The sequence below is a fragment of the Microtus oregoni genome, unplaced genomic scaffold, assembly GCF_018167655.1.
Source record: "Microtus oregoni isolate MIOR12 unplaced genomic scaffold, Mior012 000063F_ref0000156, whole genome shotgun sequence".
Classification (NCBI taxonomy): Eukaryota; Metazoa; Chordata; class Mammalia; order Rodentia; family Cricetidae; genus Microtus; species Microtus oregoni.
Window position 1 is genome coordinate 7714825 of NW_024543873.1, and position 21587 is coordinate 7736411.

Consider the following 21587-nt stretch of genomic DNA (forward strand, 5'->3'; position numbering starts at 1 on the left):
GACCTAAAATATAAATAATAATAAAAATAGATGAATTTGACTTCATTAAAAATACCCTCTGTTCTATTAAATATCCTCTTTTTTTTATTTAACTTTATTTTATGTGCATTAGTGTGAAGGTGTCAGATCCCCTGCAACTGGATCTTCAGACAGTTGTGAGCTGCCATGTGGGTGCTGGGAATTGAACCCGGGTCCTCTGGAAGAGCAGTCAGTGCTCTTAACCACTGAGCCATCTCTCCAGCCCCATAAATATCCTCTTTTTATCTGCATGAGTGTTGTGCATATGTTTGTGTGCTACATGTGAGCAGCTCTGGTGGAGGCCAGAAGGTGTGGGAATCTCTGGATCTGCTGTTATGGAAGGCAGTGAGCCACCATAGTGATGCTAAGAATCAAGCCCCAGTATTCTGGAAAAGGAACCAGTGCTCTCAAGTGATGTATAATTTCTCCAGATCCCAAATCATGCATGCAAAAGAAGTGACCAAATTGTACAATGTTTGAAATCGATCTCAAAAAAAGGATGATTAAGAAGACTGAAGCAAGAATGGTAGTGCAGCCCTGTAATCCCAGCAGGAGGTGAGTCAGGTACAATGAAAAATACATTGTATGAGTTCGAGGCCAGCCTGGTCTACAAAGGGAGTTCCAGGACAGGCTCCAAAACCACAGAGAAACCCTGTCTCGAAAAACCAAAAAAAAAAAAAATACATTGTAATACCAGCATTTGGGAGGGGGAGGCAGAATGATCAAGAGCGCAAGGTCATCTTCAAATAAATATGAAGTTTGAGGCCAGCCTGATTGATATTCAAGAGATTCTGTCTCAAAGAGAGGAAGAGGAGGAGGAGGCAGCAAGCAAGAAGGAAATAAAAAAGAATTTTGTCTCTTTAGATAAGGTCATAAAGTCAGTTGCCAAGTAGCTCTGAAAGAATAATTTTAAATTACCAGTCAGCAGGATTTGGAAATTTTAAGTCTATAATTTTATTCTAAGGTAGGCACTAACCTCATTTTTACTATTTTCTATTTCATAGTAGCTTTCTAAATGTTACATAATATATTCAAATGTTTTTGTACAACTATGAAACCAATAGATTCTTGTCTACTAGTAATTCTGCAACTGCAATCTGTATGTAACAGTTATTGATCACTTAGGGCTCCATGACTTAGAAATGTCAAGTGACAGATGAAGCAGACTGATCTCAGTTATAGATAATATAATTGATACAGTCTTTCCCCATGTGAACCAGCACAGCCCCTGTAGCCCTTCGGCATTCCCTTTATAAAGCAATGAAATGTCACAGAGGGAAAAGTCAGACTGTGTATCAGAAGAGATACACAAATAATTTCTGGGTTACATTCACTTTAAAAGTTTGTAATTTCAGGCTCCCTCTCCTCAGCTACCCAAGGATCTAGCTGGGGATATCTCCATGGACACCTGGGTACACATTTAGAGTCAAGTCGCTTGCCAATCCTAAAATGGTTCCCTTAATTAAGATATATAATTCCCTGCTCCCATATCCACACTTCCTCCATCCCAACTGTCCCATTCCCCCAAGCTCTCCCCATCCCCCCTCTCACTTTTTTCTCCCCATCTCCCCTTACTCCCACCCCACCCCCATCCCCAAGTATCCAATTTTTGCCTGGCAATCTTGTCTCTTTCCAATATCCAGGAGTATAACTATATGTTTTTCTTTGGGTTCATATTTTTATTTAGCTTCTCTAGGATCACAGATTATAGGCTCAATGTCCTTTATTTATGGCTAGAATCCACTTATGAGTGAGTACATACCATATTCATCTTTTTTGGTCTGGGTTACCTCACTCAGGATAGTGTTTTTTATTTCCATCCATTTGCAAGCAAAATTCAAGATGTCATTGTTTTTTACTGCTGAGTAATACTCTAAGGCGTACATATTCCATACTTACTTTATCCATTCTTCCATTGAGGGGCATCTAGGTTGTTTCCAGGTTCTGGCTATTACAAATAATGCTGCTCTGAAAATAGTTGAAAAAATACTTTTGTAGTATGATAGAGCATCTCTTGGGTTGCATATCACCATAGAACCTTCATCTGGCGATGGATGAAGCTAGAGACAGAGACCCACATTGGAACACTGGACTGAGCTCCCAAGGTCCAAATGAGGAGCAGAGGGAGGGAGGACATGAGCAAGGAAGTCAGGACCGCGAGGGGTGCGCCCACCCACTGAGACAGCTAGCTGGACTGGGACTGATGGAGCATGTGATCAAACCGGACTCTGAATGTGTCAGACAAGGAGTGCTGACTGAGAAGCCAAGGACAATGGCACTGGGTTTTGATCCTACTGCATGCACTGGCTTTGTGGGAGCCTAGTCTGTTTGGATGCTCTCCTTCCTAGACCTGGTTGGAGGGGTAGTACCTTGGACTTCCCACAGGGCAGGGAACCCTGACTACTCTTTGAACTGGAGAGGGAGGGAGAGGAGGATGGGGGGAGGGGAGGGAAATGGGAGGAGGGGAAGAAGTGGAAATTTTTAAGGAAAAATAAAAATTAAAAAATTAAAAAAAAAGTTTGTAATTATTTTTATGCATATTTATGAAAGTAAACCTTAGCCTCTTCCATCGCATTTTAGAAGTTGTCCTGAATGTCTTTGAAACAGGAAAGTTTTTGGAGGTGGGTTCTGCTCTGTGGGTAAATTGTATACTTCTGACACTCAGGACTCACATTCACCTTTTTTAAACTTTCCAAAAACATGGATCTATAGCTCCAAATCAAACTAGATAATCCATGTCTATAAATACCTCTTTTGCCACAACAGAAGTTGATGCTGAAGGGAAAGCAGCTGTTCCCTAACGCACAGTCTGTAAATTTTAATTTTGGTTTTAGGCATCAGATCTGGTTTCTATTGGCGCAGCTGATCAGTTGAGTCATTAGGATAAATGCCATGTCCAGTCTTGGGTTTCTTTCATAATTGTTTGTGTTCTGAATAATGAGATTTTGCATTGCTTTTGGGCCAAGAATCATCATTTTGATTGCAAATAAAATAGCATACATTCCTCTCAGATGGAAGAAGTGGTGTAATGGACATTTGTGGATTTCTCCCTTAATGTCAGTCTGGGCCATGGACTGCCCGGAAGGGATTAGACTCCAGGATATAGTTAATCAGAAAAGATACACAAAACATCCCCCAGCTGACTAGACTGCAACATCTCAAAATTGATAGATATAGACAAATTTTTATAATAGCTACTTTATCTTGACTGCTTTCAGTATTTCAGAAAATTTGCATTAAGAATGAGGTACGATTATCTTGACTGAATTAATGAGAAACATGAAACAAATGGGTCAGACTACTGTTTCAAAATAATACAACTAATAAATAATAGATGTAAAATCTGAGCCTCATCTTTCTTCCTTTAAGTCTATTTTACTGCTTACCATAATGAGTACAATTTGTAAATTTTGATGCTTTCTAACAATGTGTTATATGTCTTGCTTTATATTATTTTCTCTGTGTAGGTGTAACTTGTTTAGGAAAAATTGACCCATTCTAAAGGATACCAAAGGACTTAAGTTATATTTGATTCATCTAAGGCAGATCTAGAAATTTTAGACTCCCCTCACACTAAAGCTCTATTTCTTAGGAATGTGCAGAGACATTCCTGTTAGCAGATGGTTTTGATGCCTAACACTGTAAATCTAAATGTCCTAGTTTTCCATTCAAATTCTGTAGCATAATCGAAGGACAGAAATGTTTACCCGCTGAGCTGCTCTTTTCCAGTGTTCTGAAGAAGTCCTGATGTATTTGTTATTTTACCAAACTAATGCATAGACTCCTAAGAGAATCTCAGGGCTGAAAAAAACCTTAACAAATGGAAGAAAGCCCAAGAAGCTGTTGCAACTAAGTCTTTAAGGCACATTAATTGTTAATGAGTCTTCAGTATCTCTATCCCTTTAGTAAAAATACATTTCTATGATTTTTATTTAACCATTCTCAAACAAGACAGGATCCAAGAAGTTGTCCAGTGAATTTATTTCCTTATATTTGTGAGGAAACTGAAGCTCAAAGTAAGGGAATAACTTGTGTTAGCTCGTACTTATTGTCAACTTACCCCCTAGAGTGTTTCCTTGCAGTATAGTACCAGGAGAGTAGAGTAAAAGCAAGTTAAAAAATTTTTACTTCTAGACACAAAATCTGAGAGTGTTCACGGTCTCCTGCTAAGGGGAAAATGAGGATAGAGGAATCGACGCTGCTGTGTGTGTGCATGTGTGTGGTGTGCATGTTAGAGACTGCAAAAGTCTAATCACCACTAGTTTTTATAAGGAAATTCCAGAGACTTTTGACTTATATTTCAAAATGACTTTCTGCTGAGAAAGTTTTGGCCCATGGCAAGTGGGAGATAGGATCATTCTTGCTCCAGAGCCGCCAAAAGTGCATAGCTGTATGCTTTATGATCGGGGAAGAAGCTGGAATTCTTTTACATGGACATATCCTGGATTTGCCTAGAAGAAAACACACACTTCCAAATACCTTCCACATCTGGATCCCACACTGTGGGACCTGGCAGTCTTACTGCTTTAAAAACGTTACAGTCTTGTTAGGTAACCTGCCAGAATATGTTGAAATGATATATAGTTTGGAATATTCCACATATGGTTAAGTATGTTAGTCCTTCAATGCTGTCTTTCTTGTCCTTAATCTGTCAGGGATGTGTGTATATTCTAAACACACAATCAAAAATTATAGTAACATAGTGCAGAGCTCACATATTTGTTCATCTTTGTTTTAGTTTTCTTTCCTGGGAAAGTGCCATTTAAAAGGTACATTGTTTAATGTACTGGCCAAGTTGCCTGGAAAATCTTGCACACAGACAGTTCCCTAATTGTAATGCATTTTCTCTACGTGGAACTCTTTACATAATTGCAATTACGTTGTCCATTGGGAATTACTGGGGCCACACTGGAGTGCAGTGTTGAGGATTTTGATGGTTTCATCAGAATGAGTATCTGGAAACTAGTGATTTGGAGTGTTAATGTGAAAAGGAGGGAGTAGTAAAGAATGCCATGTCTTCAACATGCTTAAAATTAATTTATTTCCATTTTCATGCAATCTCTCACATGTCAACCTGACAAATCATTACAATGAGGCTGAAAAACAATCTTTAGAAACTTACTTTCTCTTGCATTTTTCTTCTATCATGGACTGTTACTCCTCGGAGTTTGTTACTGTTGGAAGTTTCTTTCATAGAAGTACTAATTTTTTTGGGAGGCATTTCTGTATGAAGACTTGCAGCGTAATTAATGGATATTCCTTTTAACATCACATGTTATTTTAAACAGTAAAGTTTATGTTATGTGTAGTTTTTGGCAATTTAACAATTAATGTGAGGCCAGTGAGGTAGCTCAGCAAGTAAAGGTGGTTGTGTTCTGCCAGAGCTTGATGACCCCACCTCTGACTGATGATGAAACACCTTTGACTCCCAGCATCCATGTGAAGACTGAGGAAGAAAAAAGTTGTTCTCTGACCTCCACATGCCCACTGTGGCATGTGCTATGACCACATATACTCATTGTTCATCACACCCCCCCACACCATAATAACAAATAAATGAACAAAATAAAATATAAATTATTTTGATATATCTGAACTTTTGAGTTATGCACGTAAATGAGTATGCCGTGATACATGAGTACTGAAATAGTTGGATGACTAGTGACCATATTACTACTTAAAGATATTCTTTGCCCTCTTTCCCTATTTGTTCCTATTTATCTTCTACTCTTTTCCCAAGTTGGTGGTTTTAGCTATTTTGTATAACTGCCATTTTCTCACCTTTCTTAGCATTTTAGTCATTGCTTTTAAAAACAAATAAAAAACAAGAAAATCTTTTTAGAGATTGCTCCAGAATTTGCAAAATACAAGTACTATTTCTCAGGTCCATTTTTATTTTATTTTTATTCTTTCCATACAGTCCAAGTTGGTCTTAAATTCATGATCCACTTACTTCAGACTCCAAAATACTGGAATTACAGGCACACATAATTAATTTGGCTATCTATGTCCAGTTATACTGAACCCATTACCATTTTTGAGTATGGCAGAATTACTGTAATAACAAAACATTCATAATTCCTCTCCCATTGCTGATGTTATTCATTCCTCTTACATGCAAGCATACATAAACAAACACAATCAAATAGGTTTTATTATTTTAGAAAATCTTGAATCTGTTAAGAATAAAAAAGTAACCATTTTGCCTTCATTTAGTCCTGTCCCAAAGCTGGTACTTTCTTTCTGTAGGTATAAGCATCATTTCCCTTCTCTCTGAAACACTTCAATATTACTTGCACAGCAGACTTTCTGCCAGAAAATTCCTTTCACTTTTGTATATATGCAGAAGTGTATATACTGCCTTTGCTTTTGAGAGTATGTGGAGTTGTGCATGTGGAGGATGGAGATTAATGTAGGATGTCTCCCTTAATTGTTCTCCACCTTATTATTTGAGATAGCAGAACTTAGTGAACTTGGAGCTTGCTGATTGGCTAGACAAGCTTGATAGCAAACCATAGGGATACTCTTGCCTCTACCTTCCCAGTGCTGGGATTGTAAGCATGTGTGCCTTTATCTCCAGGTTTTATGAGGATCCTGGGGTTCCACACTCAGATTGCTTCTGTAGCAAATACTTTACCAACAGAGCAATTTCTTCAGCCTTCTCATTTGTTTTTGGCATATGGTTTTGCAGGGTGCAGAATTCTAGACTAACATTTTGTTTTTTTGTCTCCATTCTTCAACTACTTTTGTGATGTTACATGTTTTCTGAGTTGTAGATTACATGCATTTCGTTCATTGAATTTTTTGAAACAGAGTCTCACTAAGGAGCACAGACTATCATGAGAATCACAGTTTTCCTGCTTCTGCTTCTTGAGTGCTGGGATTAAATGATAAGAGTTCTCATCTTAACTCTAATTTGGTTTTGATTGTGTCTTCCAAGAGTTTGCCTTTATTGTTATTTACTCTGTGAAGTTTGTAGAATGTAGCTGTGGTACTGTGTGGAGACATGTATCCTGTTTTAATGCTCTATAAGCATTGTGGATCTAACATTAATTTAGAGAAATTATTGGGTCTTATTGCTTTCTGAATTTCTTATTTTCTTTCTCTTAAAATAGTTATTTTGCTGCTTATTTATATGTATGTTTGTGAGTTCATGCAAGGATGCCACATGCATACAGTGGGCATGGAAGCCAGAAGAAGGGACTGGAATTTCCTGGATCTGGAGCTACAGGTCATTGTGAGACAACTGATGTCCTCAGTGATAGCAGCAAATTCTCTTAGCTCCTGAGCCATTTCATCTCTCCATCCCTCTCTTTCCCTATCCCTTTTTAGTGTTTGCATTTTTGCTCCTTGGCTGTTTGATGGAAACTTATTTTGTGGTACTCTCAAACTCAAAATGTCTTTTCTTGGTTATGTCCAGTCTTTTAATAAACCCATAAGAGGTTCTGGCTCTCTCTGTCTCCATGTCTCTCTGTTTCCCTCTCCCTCCATCACCCTCTCTCTGTCTTTCTGCCTGTCTGTTCTGATGACTTTTGTCTCTCTAATTTTTTTTTTGGGGGTTTCAGAAATTCTTTTGTTTATCCTGTCCATCTGTTATTGCATGTTGTAAGTCCTTACCACCTTAACCATTGTACAAATTCCCAGTTAGATTATGCCAACGTAACTGCCATATCGGAATTTGGTTCTGATGTTTACACCCCTCTTCACTTGATTTTCCACCGCTTATCACTCTTTCTGGTTGTGAAGGATAGGCATAATATAGTGCGGAAAAGAAACTATGCTAATAGACTTTTAATGAGATGCTGACAAAATGTGGAGCTGTTGACATATGATGTGGTTCTATAATCAGTTTTTAATCTTTTATGGAGCATCTGCCCCTGTGTAAACTACATAAGTGCTTCTCAGTTTTATCCATCTTATGATAATGGGGCTGGGTAATTATAGGATGCGGTTGGTTTTTATGGTTCTTTCTAAGTCAGTTAGGCTGTGTGATAAAACCCTAGGTTAGTGTATGAAAATATACTTTTTAATAAGAACAAAATTCTGTGCTATGCTTCAATATTATTTCTTTCCTCCTATCCCTTCCAGAATTCTACTCTCCCTTCCAGAAGTAAACTATATTCTCAAATATTTATTGAGGGACCTTGGTAGAAAAATGAATGGAGTAAAGTGTTATAAAAATCCCTGCTAAAGCTTCTTCTTCTTCTTCTTCTTTTTTTTTTTTTGAGACAGGGCTTCTTTGTGTATCAGTCCCTCCCTCCGGCTGTCCTGGAAATCACTTTGTAGACCAGGCTGGACTCGAACTCACAGAGATCCACCTTTCTCTGTCTCCTGAGGGCTGAGGTAAAAGGTGTGTGCCACCAATGCCCAACAAAACTTCCTTAATAAAACTGATTTCCCTCAACTTACCTTCTCATCATCAATGTCTTTGCTAATTTCCAAATATTCTTCCTGATGAAATATGTTATTAAACTTTTAAAAGAGTGGTGGCTAACAAATGGTATGTCATTATAGTTTTGATTTATTTTTCAATAAATAGTGAATCTGACTATTTTATATTTATTGATGTTTAAAATTTTCCTTTTCATTGAATTTTCTTATCATGTACCCCATTTTTGCTTGAACACTATTTTTAACATTTCTTTCATATTATAACTATTATTGATTTTTAAAAGCTTTTTTGTATTGAGAACTTATTTTTACTAATTGCACTTTCAAATTATTTACTAGTTTTTAAAACATGTTTACAAAGCAAAGATTTCATGTAGCATTCTCATACATAATTTTTCTTAGAGAAAACTAACTTTGTCATATGCATTACTTATATTCATTTCTCAAAGGATTTCTTCCCCTCACCCCTCCTTTCTCTCTCTCTCTCTCTCTCTCTCTCTCTTCTTCTTCTTCTTCTTCTTCTTTTTTTTTGAGACAGGGTCCCTTTATGTAATCCTGGCTGTCCCGGAACTCATTCTGTACCTCAAACAGTGATCCACCTGCCTCTGCCTCCTGAGTGCTGGGATTAAAAGCGAGCTCCAGTATGATCAGTCAGACTACTATTTTTCTTTGACTTATTAACAATATTTTATTGCTATGCAGAATTAAAAAGACTTTTTATTGATAGTAATATTTTTACGTTTATACTTAGCAAGGTATTTGCTTAACATTTTCCTATTAATATTTTAGTTTTGATTTATCTAGAATGTCTCTTGTTACAAATTTTTAATTACTGGTCCAATTTGCTTTACTATTATTATTTGAGAGGTTATTCAGTAGGCTTGAATTTTGTTTATGCTATTTTAATGAAATATTTAAACATTTCTACCAAATCTTAGTTTTTCAGGAGCTCTATTTTATTGAATTTGTAATGTCACATTGAAAACTATTCATTTTCCGGGTTAATTTTTAAATATTTATTTGATATGTATTAGTGTTTTGTCTATGTGCAGGCATGTGTATCACATATGTGCCTGGTGCCACTGAATCAAGAAGAGAGCATTTGATGCCCTAGGAACTAGAGTTACAGCTGGTTGTGGCACTTGGAAATGAATGTGGCTTCTCTGCAAAAACAGAAATTGCTCTCAAGAGCTGAACCATATCTCCAGGCCCAGATTTTTCCAGTTTTTGATGTTATATGTTATGCTACATTGGCTTTCCTCATCTGTTTTCTTTTTTTCTGTTGAAATATGAATCTGAAAACTGGAAAGAAATCTTTATTATAAAATATGATATTATCTGTTTCAATTTACCCCTTTCACTTATTGAAAAGATTAAGGGTTTTATAAGCAAGTAAATCTGGCTTCAAACTCTAGGACTGCTACTCATCATCTATTCCACCTTGGTCTTTCAGCTGAAAAAATCTGCATAATAATACCTGCTGTGTAAATTTTCTTAGATGATTTTACATGTGGTGTCCAAAATGTCTAACTTAATATTGGGGGAAGAGGATCAGAGGAGATGGCTCAGTGGGCAAAATGCTTGCCACATAAGCATGATGTTTACTAGGTGTAAGACCATGACCAACTCAATTGTTATTGAGTTTTAGTTTACACATAAAAATTAAGACATTGCTGTGTACTCTACTTTGTTTTTGTAAGGATTAGGAAAGAAAATGAAAAACATTAATAAGTGTTTGTGCCATTGCTGTTATGATGAAGGAAAGTGGATCCTTAGAACTAATATAACAAGGTGCTGATGCATAAGCCTTGTATCCATTTCCTTAATGTTCTGAATTATAAACTGTTGTCATTGTTTATTGTGGTTTCCTTAGAGAGCTCTCTGATCACCAAAGTGGAGAAAAACAGGTTTATAATTTTGCCATAGAGTATTTCTTAATAAAGAATGTACACACAAAAACACTTTAAGACACAGGAGACACAAGTTTGTCAGTATTTATGGAAAATAATATAATGGGCTAAAGCAGTCTGAGAAGAAATCCGTAATACCGGGATCTTTTCAAGTCAAGATCACAGGAGCCTTTGATGTCTTAAAGCAGAGGAATGGAAAGCACATGGTAATGAATAATTATCACAGCAACGTATCCATGAAGGAGCACGAATACAGTTAAACTGATCCAAGATGATGAAGTATGCACACCAAGAATGCCACTCCTTAAGACAAGCAGATGTGAATCATAATCTTGTCTCTCATTGATCAATTGAGTGATATTGGTCAAATTGCCCCAATTTTCTCTGAAGTGATACTCCTAAATGTCTGCATTTCAAAAGTGTTATAAAGTTTAAATGAGACAATGATGCCTGGGGCATGCCTTTTAGTCTGTAATGGGATGTATCCATAAACTTGTTTCTCTGATGTGGGAGTGTCATATATGAAACTGTTGATTTCATTGGTTAAGCAATAAAGAAACTGCTTGGCCCTGATAGGTTAAAACATAGGTGGGAGGAGTAAACAGAACAGAATGCTGGGAGGAAGAGGAAGTGAGCTCAGAGAGACGCCATGCTCCGCTCTCCCGGGCAGATGCGCATGATGAAGCAAGCCGCCAGGTCAGACATGCTGAATCTTTCCCAGTAAGACCGGAGCTACACAGTTAAATACAGATGGGTTGATCAGGATATCAGAATTAGCCAGTAAGGGCTAGAGCTAATGGGCCAAGCAGAATGGGCCATGCAGTGTTTAAATGAATACAGTTTGTGTGTTGTTATTTCGGGCATAAGCTAGCAGGTGGCTGGGGTGCTGGGGATACAGCCCCGCCGCTCTTATTACAACATTTCTCTTATCAACACAGTGATTGTTAGTGTTACTAATATCTCAAGTAACACAATTGAATTCATGTATTTAATTTTAATAAAGTAGCTATAATGGTTTCCTACAGAAGGGATGGGGGAAAGATAAGAAAGTGTAGTAGGAGAGATGACTGGAATGGGGGGGGCGTTGGGGGTGCAATGTGGAAACCTAGAGCAATGGTAATCCCCTGAATATATGAGGATAACCTTAGTGAAGACATTTATCAATGGAGGATATAGAGTCTGAACCTAACACCTTCTGTAACCAGGAAAGGCTTCCAGTCATGAAATTGGAACACCAACCAAGGCACAAAATCTTTGACCTACAATTTGTCCTACTTAGGAGATTTGCTAGGGTAATGGTGGCACAGAACTTTTGGGAGTGGCCAAACAATGACTGGTTTAGCTTTAGACCCTTGCAGTGAGAGCAAACACAAGTCTGATACCACCACCTTGATGGCCAGGAAGCAGAGGCAGAACAGCTTAGAGATTGACCCAGGATAGAACCAAACATAATTTTAAAAAGTCAACCAAATGATTCCTAATGATATTCTGCTATACTCACAGATTGGTGGCTAGCCCAGTTGTCCTCAGAGAGACTTCATCTAGCAAATGATGGGAGTAAACACAGATGTAATATAAAGAGAGTCCACTTGATGGTTCCCAGCCATTTAGTCTGGAAATAATCACACAGAAACCACATTATTTAAATCACTGCTTGACCCATTAGCTCTTATTGGCTGACTCTTAAATCTTAATTTTATCCATTTGCATTAATCTGTGTTTTGCCATGTGGCAGTGGCTTACTGGGTAAAGTTTCCAGCATCTCTCTCTGGTGGCAGCTCAATGGGTTCTCCGTGACAACATCCTTCTTTCTCCTAGCATTCAATTTAGTCTTCCCTGCCTAACAAAGTTTTGCCCTGCTATAGGTCCAAAGCAGTTTCTTTATTCATTAATGGTAATCAAAGCACTCAGAGAGAAATCCCACATCACCTCCCATTTTCTGTTTAAATAAAAAGGAAGGCTTTAACTTTAACACAGTAAAATTACATATAACAAAACAGGTATCAAGTAAGAATTACAGTTACAATATTTATTTCTACTTTATCTTTTATCATAATTAACTATATCTCCTTTCTATTTTCAACTCCAATAAAGACTCCAGAAGGATATAAAATTACCTAAGTAAACAGGAAGTGAGTGCATTGTAAGCAGCTTTCAAAACTCTAGAAATGACGGAGGCATCTTGCTGCTTGGACAGTCACCCAAATTTCTTCTGTACCATTGGGGCATCTATCTTCAGCCTACAGGTTTATAGCATCCATCAGACTTTTCCATGAAGCAGGAAATTTGAAAATCTGTTCTGCCTTGCAATGGCAAAGTCCATCAGTTGCTTTCTTCCATGTCCTGCAGAATTTCTAGCAGACCCTTTGATGAACCAGGAGCCCTGAAGGATCATCTTACTTTTAAGCAAGTTCAGCAGTCATTTCTCTGAAGGCCCTGCATGTCCAGTTCATCAAGCAGTCCAGGCAAGAGCAGTTTCTTTCCCAATTGGCCAACCAACTTCATAAGGAACCTCTTCAATTACCATATTCCTCTTGAAGCTATTGGTGCTGCCAAGAGCAGATGTGTCTCACTGTCATGAAATGTCCGAATTTCTTAAAGCATTTTAAATGCCATATCCTGTAGTCTTTGAAATATTTGAAGAATACCTATCCATCTGAAATACATACATTTCCATCTAGAAAATCTAACACGACTACAAGCTTGACTATTATAGATGATTATCTATTAACCTACATTTCTTAGTTATAGATTACATTTTTAAATGAGCTGCACAAACACAATACCTTAATCAAGAGCAGAAATATATATATACACAGTATAACAAAATTGACCTTAAATTTGTATCAATAAACTAAGATCCATACCTATGCAAATTTTATTGCATATCTCCCTTTAAATGTAAAAGAACACTTATAGACAATATTTGGGAATATGGGCATAGGTATTCTCCAAACTTCTTCCTGCTGTTTATTGGGGAAAGTAATTTTTTGAGAAGTGTTCACGGCAATCTTTCAGGGGTTTTTAGTCCATAAAACAATATTAGTCTGGAAGCAATCCACAGGTTTTCATCCTCTGTGGAAACAAAAGAATAACGTCTTTTCTGAAGCAACATATTCTTAGACCCAAATTCTGAAGTCAGGATACCTTTATAATATACATGCTGGTTTAGCTTAGCAGTCCATACAATGAAATGTCTCTCTGTACTTAGCTCCTTCACAGTTAAAAAATTCAAATAAGGCACAATAATATACAAAATCTAGATTCACTGTGTATATTCAATCTTAACATGGCTTGTTTTTACTCTATTATTTTTCTACAAGTTTAATATTTATTTTATTATAGTCCTTTAGTCTATGACTGTCTGTACTCTATCTCTTTAAAGACTTTGTTTTTTTAATTACTTCTTTTTATAAATCTCTGTACTCTTTTTCTTCTCTCTCCCAAGCCTACATACATTTATCCAACACTGTGACCCATTTAGAGGTCTTTTATGTCTGAATCTGTCTTATTGTGTATCTGTAATTCTTTACTGTTTTGAAGAGCTTTTAAAATTGTAAGTAGCTTGGTTGCAGTGGCCCTGAAGGCTGGCTCTGTCTCTCCACTTTCAAAATGGTGGAGGTACCATTACTGCCAGCTCTTGGTCTGCCAGGTAGGAGCCCCACTCAGTACTTTAACTCTGAGAATAAGCATGCAGTATATAAACCACTGTTATCTAAGTAATAGCTAGATATGTCATGTAGAACATTGCACGGCCTGGAAATATCTCTTTGTATGGTGGCAGGAATCTGTCATGTTCTCCTGCCTGTGCACTCCTAGCAGTCTTGATCCTACTTCCTGCCCAGGTGGGGGTCACTGAGCAGTGGTCATGGTTTCAACTACTTTCCCAAGTAGGCATACAAGCAGTTGGGCCCACAAACCCCATTCAAGTGCTCCATAGCCGGACTTCCAGAAAGAATCAGAGTTTGTGCTGGCAGCATGGCCCAGAAAGCCAGCATTTCAAAACCACAGCTTTTTTTTTTTTTATCTACTACCGCTGAATCAAAAAACCTCTCTTAAAGGCCATAGCATGCCACCAGGAAAATGCTGGCTACCAAGAAGCCTTGCTTAACTCTATTCTTTTGTGTCTAGGATTCCTTTCCATGCTTTCACCAATTTTATGTGGATTTTAATCCACGACATTGGTGCCAAATTTTTGTAAGGAGGTAGGCGGCTTGTTGGTTCTGGGCTGCTTAGCTCCAAAATAATCACAAAGAAGCCATATTATTTAAATCACTGGTTGGCCCATTAGCTCTATCTTCTTAGTGGCTAACTCTTACATCTTAATTTAACTCATTTCCATTAAGCTGTGTATCACCACATGGCAGTGGCTTACTGGGTAAATCTCCCAGTGTCTGAATCTGGCAGTGGCTCCATGGTTTCTCCTTGACTCCACCCTTCTTTCTCCCAACATTAAGTTTAGTTTTCCCTGCCTAAGTTTTGTCCTGCTATAGGTCCAAAGCAGTTTCTTTATTCATTAATGGTAATCACAGCACACAGAGGGAAATCACATATCATACAGAGACCCACAGCCAAGCATTAGGTGCAGTTTGGGGGTCCCCTCCTTCAGAGGTGGAGGAGCAATTTTAACAACCAGAGCAGTCAGCAACACAACCTGCAGAATCAACTAAGCAGGGCTCATAGGGGTTCACAGAGACTGAAGCAACAATCAGGGAACTTGTATGGATCTGAGCTAACTCCTTTGAATATATGTTATGGTTGTGCAGCTTGGTCTTGTGGGACTCTCAACAGTATGAGTGAGGGCTATCTATGACTCTTTTGCCTGTTCTTGGGTTACTGTTTTCCTCCTACTGGATTGCTTTGTCCAGTCATGATATGAGGGTTTGTGCTTAATTTTTCTGTAACTTGTTATCCAGTGTTCCACTGATATCCCTGGTGGGCCTGCTACTTTCTGGATGGAAATGAAGGAGGAATGGATCTGTGGAAAGAGATAAGGTGGCAGAGATCCTGGGAGTAGAGGAGGAAGGAGAAACTGTGGTTGGGATGTAATATGTGAGAAAAGATTAAATTATTAAAAAACTGAACTCTAGCATGCCGTCTAGTGAGATCAACATATGAGAAGCTCCAGCCCTTCCCCTCACCTCATGAGTTCTTTGTGGGAAGCTTTACCCCCTGGTCTTTCTTTCTGTGAGATAAGCACCTGGGAATGTAGGCCCACTCCTCACCCTTCTTTCACCAAGCCTAAGTTAAACTCAACCACCTCACAGGAAAATGAGTAGGAAACACTCTCTGTGACTGAACCTGACTTAGATGCAGCTCCTGGAATCTTTATGAGATCCCTTAACCACTTAAAGACAAACATGGAATACAGAAACAGGTTATTGTCTTTGCTTGTATGTCTTGGTTCAACTTCATTTAATGTTGTGTCTTTGTGTTTGTTCTTTATCCAAAGGTTCTTTTAAGTTTCTCTTTCTGTTATTTTTAAAAGATCGCAACTTGTAGTTTGTACATTTATTATTAAACTATTAAATTTTAAACTTTACCTCACCAGAATAGCCTTTTGTGACTTTCTCACTTTTCTAAAAATCTTCTCTTCCACATTTCTATTAATAATCTATTACTGATATCTCCACTCACACCTTTAACTTATATCTCTTCATTTGTCATCTATATTATACCTGAACTTTCTACCTTATTATACTAATTCTTCTTTTCATAATTAATACACACTACTCTAAAGTTCAATGTCATTCTTAACTGTATAGTGAGTTAAAAGTCAGCTTGGAATACAAGAGATCCTGTTTCAAAAGATTATTTGCATAGATTGTGTTTTGCAGAACATTGAATAGATTTTCAGCATGAATAGTTAAGAATTGTGGCAAGTAGTTTATAATATACCATCTTATCTCTTTTGTTGGCAGTTCAATAATTACAATCTCATTTTACTATTGTACTTGGGGTATAGTACTCTAAAAATTGAGTAGTTCTAGTAAAGCTGTGTGCTACACAGGTGCCAGGTTTATTTAGTCGATGACAGCTTCAGATTACATTCCATTACATGAGTTCGAAACATTAGTATTTGAGAACTCTGTGATGACATGTTTTCTGTAATAGGTGTCATTATTTTGTACCAAGGCATGGCAATAACAGTGAAACAAAGTCAGAAAACATGAATTCTACATTAGTTTCAGAATGTCCATATTTGGTGTAATTTTGAATGGAGGGTTGTCAAACACTGAAGTATAAGTTGGAATGAGTATCTTCCATTTTGTTCTTTGTTTCAATGGAATAAAAAACACTCCTAATATAAAAGACCAACTTTTGTGTTTAATAATTTTTATTTTCTTGAGAACTTCACATGAACATTGTATCTACATTGCTCCTGTCCTTCACTCCCACTCCAACTCTTTGATACTATCACCTTTGTGGTTATTTTGAATGAAAATGCCCCCCCCCAGCCCTAGGCTCAAAAGGTGACACTGTTATGAGGTGTGTCTCTGGTGTAGTAGGAGTGGCTTTGCTGGAGGAAGTCTGCCCCTTGGGGGTGGACTTTAGAGTCTCAAATCTTCAAGCCAGGCTCAGTGGCTCTCTCTTCCTGCTGCCTGTGAGTCAAGATGTAGGGCTCTTAGCTAACTCTTCAGCACCATGTCTGCCTGCACACCACTATGCTGATAATGGACTAATTCTCTGAACTGTAAGCCACCCCCAAATCATTTTTTTCCTTTATAAGAGTTGTCATGGACATTGTGACTCTTCACAAACAAAATCTTAACTAAGACACCCTCAAATTCATAATCTCTTCTTTATTTTTATTACAAAATACACATACATGCATATTACATATGTATACAGACATATATAATCCTCTGAATCCATTTAGCTTTACTTATATATACATGAACCAATTTTTAGAATGTTGCTCATTTAGCAGATATCTATTACTCTTATTTTTCCTGTTTTTTTTTATTTAAAACTTTTATTCATTTTACAGACCAACCACGGTTTCCCCTCTCCCAACCTCTCCTCAACACACCCCCACCATCCTCAGTAAGCATAAGGCCTCTCATGGGGATCCCATAGAACTTTTCCCTTCTCTTTTGTATTAGATTTAACTCTAGACCACCTATGATGCATTCACATATTAAATAATAAAAACTTTACATTAATAGAGTTTACTCTATTTTATGAAAGAAAGTCAGTAGCTAAAACATGATTATATACCTGTGTGTGTGTGTGTGTGTGTGCGTGCGTGTGTGTGTATAGCCATTCAGCTGTAGAGAAAGAAAAAGTAGAATATTAGTGATATTTTAGCTAGAGATGCATGAAAATGCTCTCTAAAGGATGAAACTTGAGTAGATATCTAAAAGAAATGAGGTTTTAAGTCATACTTATTTGAATAAAGAGTTTTCCATGTGGTGGGCATAGCATTTATAAAAGTCTTGAGGGCAGAAGGAGCTGGGCATATTGGATGCATACCAAAGCATTACTAAATATGTAAGAAAGAGGTGGTTGTAATGGTATGGGGATTGGCCAGCAGAGAAAGTGGTTCTTAGATTACTGATATAATGTAGGATTCTATAAGCTGTGCTAAGAAAGGCACACTCACCAGGAGCTTATAGACATGAGATGTCAAGATCTCACATTATGTATTTATTTATGCTGCCTATTATGTGTATATCACATATATGTGTGGTCTGTGTCTTTCATTTCAACTTAAAAGTTGTCTTCCATCGGGGGAACTATGTAAAGGACCTGAACAGGCTGGGCCGAGACCTGCAGCGGGTGCTCATCTTAGACAACTCCCCCGCCTCCTATGTCTTCCATCCAGACAATGCTGTCCCAGTAGCCTCCTGGTTTGACAACATGAGTGACACTGAGCTACACGATCTCTTACCCTTCTTCGAGCAACTCAGCCGTGTGGACAACGTCTACTCAGTGCTCAGGCAGCCTAGGCCCGGGAGCTAGTGAGGTGTCTTGGGGCCAGGATCTGCCCCTCACTGAGGCCCAAGCCTCTTCCCATCAGACTGTGGGAGCCTGCCTGTGCTGTTAACAAAACCTCATGGGCTATGCAATATCCATGGCCCTGGGAAAGAGGGTGTCTCCCCTGCCAGGCAGCATGGAGGACAGAGAGCCCCTGGCCCCTGTATCAGTGCCTTCAAACTTTTCCCCTCTTCTCAGGGGACCTGGGGGGCCCTGCCTGTTGCCGCCCCTCTGTCTTCTCCATGCTGCCATGTTTCTCTGCTGCCAAATTGGGTGTCATACCCTAGCTCTGCTTTGGGGGTAGGGGCAAGGTTTTTGCGGCCCCATGCCTTGGATTGCCCCCACCCCCAGTCTGGGAACAGTGGACACCAAGTGCCTTGCATAGAACCCTCTTTGCTGGTCAGCTTTTCTCAGACCTAGGCTGACCTTGGAGGAACCAGCCTCTCCCCTTCCCTCCTCCTCCCTGGGATGATGGTGCCCAGCAGTTTCTGCCAGGGAAGAGAGGGAGAAAGTCTATTATCACTTGTAAAAGAGGGGACCCTCCTTAGGGAACACTCCCAGTTCAGCTCGTCCAAGGCTGATGGCTGTACCCTGTATCATTTCAGCTCCCACTCTCCCCAAAGCCTGGGGCTTGGCAGGACTCCCCGTGGTGCCATATAAATATGTATATGTGTATATAGATTCTTAAAGGAAGGAGCGAGGAAGGGGTGGGGATAGACACTCCTCCCTCACCCCTTCCCTGGGCCCAGAAATTGGGGGAGGGAGGGCAAGGATTTGTACAGTTTTAAAACAACTGTTTTCTAAATGGAGCAAGCTGGGCTGTGAGGGGTCACAGGCCTGGTCTTCCCGCTGTCACAGCCTTTTTACTCTGTTCATCCAAAAAACATTTATTGAGCCCCTCCTGTGCCCAGCAGTGAGCTAGTCCGGCCAGCTGAGTGGGAGGGGGTCCGCCTCATCCGTGTCTCACCCCAAAGCCCCAGACTTCACCGGTGTCTTCAGAGTATCTGCGGGAAGTGGAACCTTCTTGTGGGCTTCCGGAAGTCTCCAAGAAAACTTACTAAGCTGCCCCCTCTCCAGTGCCAACTCATCCCCCACCTCACTCCCCGCAGTCTCCTCCATGGTCCCCTACTGACTGGGGGCAGCTCCCAGGTCACTCTGCCAACTGACTTCCATTTCTAAAGCCCCTCCTCACCCCTACTGAGTCTAGAGTTCAAGTCCTTGGGCTCTCTCTCCCCAGAATATGAGGGTTAAGTGGACCCACAAACAAGTGCCAAGGGAGTTGGTGAAGGGAGAGAGGGTATGGTTGGCCTGAATCGGATGACCTTCCCAGTTAAGTGCCTTCTCTCTGACAGCACCTCAGTGTGATAACTAAAGAAAGCTAGACCCCTAAAAAAAAGAAACCATACCAGGTTAAGGACTATAACAGTATCTATAATAAAAACAATGTACATCATTGCACCCATTTACTTAGTACCAGCTCTTAGCACGTTAAAGCATGTATTTTTCCCAAGACACTCATAATTGTCTGTGAGGGCACACTACTATCTTAGTAATTTAAATTTGTTGAACTTAGAATATAGATCCCTTGAGCCCCAGAAAATATTTTATTTATGGTTCCAATATATTGTGAAAAACTATACACTATCTTGGGTTAGAGAGATGGCTTAGTGATTTATACTTGCTGTCTTTGGAACTTTGCCTGTATAGTTTGAAGAAGATGCAATCTAAAGTCCCATATTGGCAACATGTCAAAACACATGGTATAGTTATCCATAGCTTGCAGGGAATGGCTAGAGGGCACAGAAGAATCTCCAAGGACTTTAATTTTTTTATCTTAAGTGATGCATGAAACTATTGTGTGTGTGTGTGTGTGTGTGTGTGTGAGCACGCATGCATCTGTTTGTCTGTATCAGCAGGATGACATATTTACATTGTGTTGTTTAAATCAAGTGGAACACGTAGCCATCACCTCAAAGTTTTATTATTTCTTTATGATGAAAATGTTCAAAGTTTTTGTTTTGCATTTTAAAAAAAATGCACTGTAATTATTGTTATCTGTGTTTACCCCACAGTGTAATAGCCCAGTAGAACTGATTACACAATCTATTTGAAGCTTAGTATCCACTTATCAGTCTTTTTCCACGTTCTCACTCTCCCGGGACTCTGGCATCTACCATTCTACTCTGAACATCTGTGAGATCAACCTTTTTAAATTTTCACATTAATGAGGCCATGTGATCCATGTCTTTCTGCATCTGGTTTATTTCATTATTATAATTATCTTCAGTTCACCCATGTATTTGCAAATGAGACATTTAATCCCTTTTCTAGCTGAAAAAGTATTTCATGGTATATATGTAGCACATTTTGTTTATCCATTTATCAGTTGAGGGGTACTTACTTGGTTTCCATTTTTTTACTATTGTGAATAGCGCTGAATTAATACTCCAGTGCAGAAGACCCTTTGACATTATGAATTTACTTCCTTTGCATTTATGCTCAGTAGTAAAATTACTAGATGTGGTAGTTTTATTTATTATCTTTCAGAAGGACCATCTAGAATTTTCTATAAGAGCTTGTACAAAATTATGTTCCTACCAACATTGTGTGAGTGTTTCCAATTTTCCATATCCATGTTAACACCTCCCCCCTGTTTTCTAATGACCATTCTTACCGAGGTGATGAAGTTCTCTCTCATCTTGTTTTTGCTTTCTCTTTTCCTGATGAATGGTGGTGGTGAGTTGGTGTAGTATGTGTTTCTTTCATTGGTTAAAGAAAGAAACTGCCTTAGCCTTTTGATAGGGTAGAAACTTAGGTAGGTGTAAAAGTCAAAACTGGATGCTGAAAAGAAGAGCAGAGTCAGGCAGACGCCATAAAGCTCCAACCCAAGACAGAGGTAGGTTAGAATCTTTCCCGGTAAACCACGACCTCATGGTGCTACACATATTATTAGAAATGGGTTAGATCAAGATGTAAGAGTTAGCCAATAAGAGGCTAGGGCTAATAGGCCAGACAATGTTTTAATTAATACAATTTCTGTGTCATTTTTTCGTGGGTTAAGCTAGCTGGGCAGTGTGACACAACTTGCTCTTTCTACAACAGTGAGTATTTTTCATATGTCTGTTAACAATTTATGCAAGTCCATGGTAAGTTATAGACAGGTGTGAGCTGCCATGCAGGTTTGGGAATTGAACCTGGGTCCTCTGGAGGAACAGGCAGGTCTCTTGACCACTGAGATGTTTCTCCAGCCCCATAACTTTATTCTTTAGAGTGTGGATATACCATTTT

The 21587-nt window shown here is 38.8% G+C and overlaps 1 pseudogene; it reads right to left on the reverse strand.

Moving 5' to 3' along the window:
- Positions 1–19418, reverse strand: part of LOC121439841 — a 109717-nt pseudogene extending 90299 nt beyond the window's left edge.
- Positions 19419–21587: the final 2169 nt, after the last annotated feature.